This window comes from Acartia tonsa, chromosome 14, assembly GCF_053477335.1.
Source record: "Acartia tonsa isolate MP-2025a chromosome 14, ASM5347733v1, whole genome shotgun sequence".
Classification (NCBI taxonomy): domain Eukaryota; kingdom Metazoa; phylum Arthropoda; class Copepoda; order Calanoida; family Acartiidae; genus Acartia; species Acartia tonsa.
Window position 1 is genome coordinate 10843873 of NC_137273.1, and position 6173 is coordinate 10850045.

At 34.6% G+C, this 6173-nt stretch overlaps 1 pseudogene across 1 annotated transcript; it reads left to right on the top strand.

Moving 5' to 3' along the window:
- Positions 1-2488: 2488 nt before the first annotated feature.
- LOC145306391 (serine/threonine-protein kinase pim-3 pseudogene) lies at positions 2489-4291 on the top strand (annotated as a pseudogene). Its single transcript, XR_013875002.1, has one exon. The product of XR_013875002.1 is annotated as a serine/threonine-protein kinase pim-3 pseudogene (transcript).
- The last annotated feature ends 1882 nt before the right edge of the window (positions 4292-6173 follow it).

A 6173-nucleotide genomic window follows, 5' to 3' on the forward strand; every position in this document is an offset into this window, starting at 1 on the left:
AAGGGGGTGTTACTGTTAACCCCACTCAAACTTTAAAATAGCCTAAAACCACCCTAGGACCAGAAGGTATATTCCCTGAAGAGTAAAATCCAATCAGTTCAGTGGTTACCGAGATCTTAAGGGACGGACAGACATCAAGCTACTTTGTATTACACTAGCGGCTTCGCCCCTAGCCTCTAGGGGCTTTTTCCCCAAGAGGTGATAGAAAAACAAAAATTTGGGCGAAATACGTAAAAGGACCAAGGAAGCCCCCCCCCCAAAAAAAAAGGGGGGGGATTTTTTGTTTTTGGGGGGGTAAGGTGTGTCCCACCCCCCAAGAAAATAGCCTAAACCACCACAGGACCAATAGGTATATTCCCTGAAGAGTAGAATCCGATCGGTTCAGTGGTTACCGAGATCTTAAGGGACGGACGGACAGACAGACAGACAGACGGACAGACATCGTTCTAATTTGTATTATAAATAATATACATATATATATGTAGTATATGTTTATGTTATGTAAAGCAATAGACAAATTTCCAGACGTAGTCAACCAAACCTCGTAAACACACACACACACACACACACTCACACACACACACACACACACACACACACACACACACACACAGAACTCTCTCTTCTTGTAAAGCTTTGACCTTGTAAAAAGGCATTGAACCTAAAAACACACACACACTCACACATTCACATGCCGTTTTTAATTCACCTTTCTATGATAAAACCATCGCATAATTGCAAAACTTAATTTTTATTGCGGATTTTTCATCTAAAAAGCGATACTTATAATAAATTGATTTTACATAGTTTTATGTATATTTATTGATAGAATAGTCCTTTACTTTTGAGACATCATTTTCTATTCCTAAGTTGATTTTTTGCCTCATATAACTGACCAATGATCAAAAAGTCCTGTTTTACATAGAGAAATATTTAATTATTGAGAAGTTTTTCCTAATTCATCCATTTTTGACGCAACAAATTATCATGTTTTTAAGTTGATCTTTTTTTTATTATTTGACCACTTTTTTTGTTGGACTTTCCAGATATAATGTTATGTGTAAGTTTTTTTTAAATTACATAATTTTTTTTGTTATAACCTATTAAAAGAGGCCCTTATATTTGTCGTTTGTGTTAAATTTTGATTGTTTTTAAACTTGGCTTATATGGGAAAATAGTATAGAACCATCTCTGGCTCTATAGAAATTCTTACTGTAAAGCACTAACTAGATAGTCCAGTAATATTAGAGATCTTTAGTTTGAAAAGAAAAACATTGTAACTCTAGTTTTAAAATAAAAGTAAACAAAATTCTAGTTTTTAAAATGTTTACAAAAATACATTATATATACAAACAAAAATGATTATAAAAAAGCAAGAAAATTCGCTTATAATGAACTTTTTGAACTTAAAAAACAAAACATTTTCTTTATTTTAAGTTTAGCAAAATAGATGAGGAATTTGATAAATAAAAAGGCCTAAACAAGTTTTTTTTTACCAAGATTTTCCAATTCATGTGGTTTTGTTTCCATGAGTGAACCTGTTCTTTTTCTGCATATTTCAAACAGCGCAGCTTCTATACAACTTGTGTATGTCCGTACGTCTATGTATAGATATAATTTGCGTAATTTTCCTTGTTTATTAACAGATTTTTAAAAAGAAAATAAATAAAATCTATAATCAAAATTTCTTGCAAACTTTAAAAAAATGTTTTTGTTTGCTAATTTTAAAGCAACATATTATTAATTTATTATAGCTGCATTACTTGTGTTCATCATTGTCCTTGTTTGAACGCAAAATAATGGTCGAAATGTTACAATGCCTTGGAAACACCTTCTTTAGGAGGAAAATTGTTCACATTTTTGCCATACAAACACACAAACACCCAAACAGACATTTCTACACACCTACAAACAGACATAAAAACGTTAAAACATTAAGCATAGCCTAATTTCATAAAATAAATTGATTTAAATATTATTTATGCATTATATTTATCCATTAAAAAGGCTTTTTTATGTAGCTTTTATTCTAAAATATTGTTACTTATGTATTCTCAAATCTTGCAAATTTGAAGAGAGGAAAAATATTAAGAGAGAAAAGCGTAGTAGTTATAGGAAGAGGGGGGGAGAAAGGGGGAAGAATGTGCAAAAAAAAGCCTCTCTCAATGCGGATTTTAATGCACGCACAACATTGAGGAAAAAGGGGGGGTTTCTATGGCAAGGGGGGTTAGGGTTGAATAATACAACTAGTTAAATAAAATAAGAAAAGGGGTGATGACGTACTTTGCCAAAAAGACAGAGTGAGAAGAAGAAGGGGGGGACGGGCCGAAAGGGAAGAACACGGATCAAAGTACGCACTCAGAGCGGAGGGGAAGTGGGTTACGAAAGGGTTGATTTAGGGTATGGGGAAAGCACACGGTACATGGGAGTTGTAAGGAAAAATAGGACGTGAAAGGGAAAGAGGAGAGAGCGATATTCTCTCTGTGTGTAAGTCATCCAAGGCTACACACACACACACACACGCACACACTGTTAGAGAGGTTCAAATAACAAATTCTTTAGTTTATTAAACGAGTTCACAGAGTGAGGAAGCAATTCTGCTGCTGCTCTGCTAGGCGTGTGAAATTCAAGCCTTAAGTGTTCCAAAAACTTACTTTCACTATCATTCATAAATGAACCTTTGCATTGGAAAAGTTATAAATAAATACACAAATCAAAAAGTGTTTTAAAATATAAAACTAAAACAATAAAGTTAAATATAAGGTGCACAATTTAAGTATAAAATCATGTGCACAACTCTAGACGAGATGGGAGTAACCAAGCCACACGAGCAATCCGCCATCAGTTGTCCCACAAAGTGTAACGGCAACTTATCATCGCCGATGGCCGCCACACACCGCCGCGACAAGCGTGCCTTCAGCCAGCGCTACCGTGTTGGCCCAATTTTGGGCAAAGGCGGTTTTGGTGTTGTTTACGCCGGCGTACGCCGTGCAGACAATCTTCCCGTTGCCATCAAACATGTAGCCATCAAGAGAGTACCAGAATGGTCTTTTATCGGCCAGGACAAAGTTTCCATGGAGCTGAAGCTTTTGTCCATGCTCCAAAATGTCCCAGGGGTGATAAATCTTATAGATTATTATATTCTGCCTGACTCCTTGGTGTACATCATGGAGCGACCTACAAATTCCACAGATCTGTTCAATTATATCACACAGAAAAGATTTCTAACAGAGCCCATGGCCAGGCACCTGATGCGCCAGGTCGTCTCAACAGTCCAGCGATGCCATGCCAAAGGAGTTCTCCACAGAGACATCAAGGATGAAAATCTACTGATCGACGTGGCCACCGGTGAGCTGAAGCTGATCGATTTCGGGTCAGGATCAATGTTGCACGACGGTGAATACAGTGATTTTACCGGGACCAGGGTCTACTCCCCGCCAGAGTTGATCCAGTCCTCCCGTTATACCGCCAACCCCTACACCGTGTGGTCCCTCGGCATTTTGCTGTTCGACATGGTGCAGGGCGATATTCCGTTCGAGCTAGACGAGGAAATTTGCTCGGCCAAGCCATCTTACCGCCGTTATGTTAGCGATGAATGCCGCCATTTAATCGAATCCTGCCTCCGATATAATCCCGAAGAAAGGATAAAGCTTGAAGATCTTATGTTGCATCCGTGGCTGGCGTCGGGCGAGTCAAAATTTTGCCCTGCCACACCTTTAGCCGAGAGTGCCACCGTAAACCAATCATCCACGGCGGCGTCGTCGGCGGTACCTTCATCCACAGCATCTATTCAGCCTTCCAGCCATATTGCAGCCAACCCTGCACACTACCACCAGCCATCAACAAGTTCTAGTTGTTCCAGCAGCAGATCACAACAATCAATATGATCTAGCAACCATTATTGAACTTTCCAGAACTACTAAACAGTGATTGCATATATAAACATAAAGTGATTCAATTATAATTCCTGCTTTAAGAAAAGGGACGTTAAAATAATATTTATAAAAATGTGTATCATATATTTTAATACCATCAAAAAAATATGCAAAAAAAATAACACATTTGCCCTTCTGTCCCTTTTTGTGATATGTCAGAAAAAAAACACTTTTGTTTATTTTTAAAAATGTTATGTCTTTAAAAGATGATAACTAAGCATTATTTTCAAAAATTCCAAAGATTTTTACTAAATTAAAATTCATTCTGTCAATACTATTATAATATTATAATTATTATGTTTTTTATTAAGATTTTTGTTGAAAAATATAAAAATGTATTTACATTAAAAAACTTGTTTTAATTTCATATTATTTATGGTTAGATTTGTTAGTAAAGCGTTGCTACTCTATAACTTGAATTGTCAGTCTGTTCATGATAATAAAAAAGGTATAAAATGGTTTATTTATACATCGAAATGTACAAATGTTCCTTTTGATAAAAAAATATGATTTATTTGTCTAACAAAGAAAATCATTAAAATGTACATTTGATAAAATAGGTTTTGATTTTATCGAGAAACTAAAAAAACAATGTTGAAAGGTACAAAATAAAATTATCATGTGAAAAATATATGAATTCTTTGATTTCGCTCGTTCGAGGTTTCGTGATTTTAAGGATATTTCATATCCTTGTTGCACTGATGTGACAATAAGCGGTTACGCGTATTAGCGTCATCAAAAAACCGATTTTGCGTAATTTTTAACATGGCAGAATCGTTCCTTCATTTGAAACTCTTAATTATATAGTGAAGCTACTCTAAAACTTTAGATTGTATGTTAAGTTCGAAATACACAAGTTATATTGACATATCGTTTTATAAACACGTTTTTTCACTCGTTGGCTTGATACTTTAGTGACTTCTCAAAGCATTGTGCATTGAACAAAAATGTTTGTCGAATAATTTATAGCCGAAATCCTACACTAAGATAATTTAACCAAATATGTAATGGAGCTGTACAGGGCCGGTGGAAACCTAAGTATAAGAATAGCTAAGGTTATGTAATAAGGTATACAGTCATATTTTATATGATTTTGGCTAATGTTGTTAATAACTAAAATCGTAAATTTAATCACGTTAGAATCGTTTTATTAATTTTATATTGGTTATAGGTTCCTGTAAGGATATGGTAAAATATATATATTTCAAAGAAACTTTATAATCAATTAAATAAGGCAAATATGTAAATTTAAAACACTGGCTACGTCTCCCCTAGCCTCTAGGGGCGGTTATAAAATAGCTTAAACCAACCCAAGATATTTATAAAGCTTACCAATAAAATTGTAGCCAATTGGACCATTAAATTCCGAGATCTTAATCTACAGAAAACAAACCTTATAACTAAATATAAACAAACGTAAAGATAAATTTAGACTTTTTTATTAGACTTATATATGGATTCTGTTATCCTTGTTTTTTTTATTATTATTAATTTGTACTTTAAATTGGCAAAATTGTTTTAAGAAAAGTTTTACACCTGTTTTTTATTGCCAAAATATAATTACATAAATAATTTTTTTTATGCAAAAATAAAAGACAAAAAAAAACTTTAAATTAACCCCCTCGAATTGAAATATAAAAAAATATACGAGGGGTGATTTGTGTGGGGGGTTATATGTTTTTTTTGTATGATCACTTACGAAGGTGAAAAGAATAAAATCGACCTGAATTGAAATGTCTAAGGCACATCAAAAATTATTTTTTTTTCTTGGGGGATTGGGAAAGAGAAAATGCACCCCGAGCCCCCTACCGTTGAAAAAAAATATTTTACATCATAAATGTTTTACAATTTTAATAAATCATAATAATTAATTTTTTGGTTAGTAGCCGCGAAACTGAATAACCCACAATGTCTTTATGTCCATCAGTAATGCTCATCTAGAGAGTGGAATTTAGACACCATGGAATCTGTCCCGATTTTGTATAACTTTTGCGGAACATGTTCCAGATACGTCATATTTTTCTTTTCCGAAAAAGGGAAGGGGGAAAGAAAGAAAAAGGGAAGGGGGAAGAAAAAAGAGATGGGAGAAAAGGGGGTTTTCCCCATCTCTTTTGAAGAGATTTTCTTCCTCCCTTCCCTTTTTCGGGAAAGAAAAATATGACGTAAGTGGAACATGTTCCGCAAAAGTTATACAAAATCGGGACAGTTTCCATGGTGTCTGGAATTTACTGTAGCTGG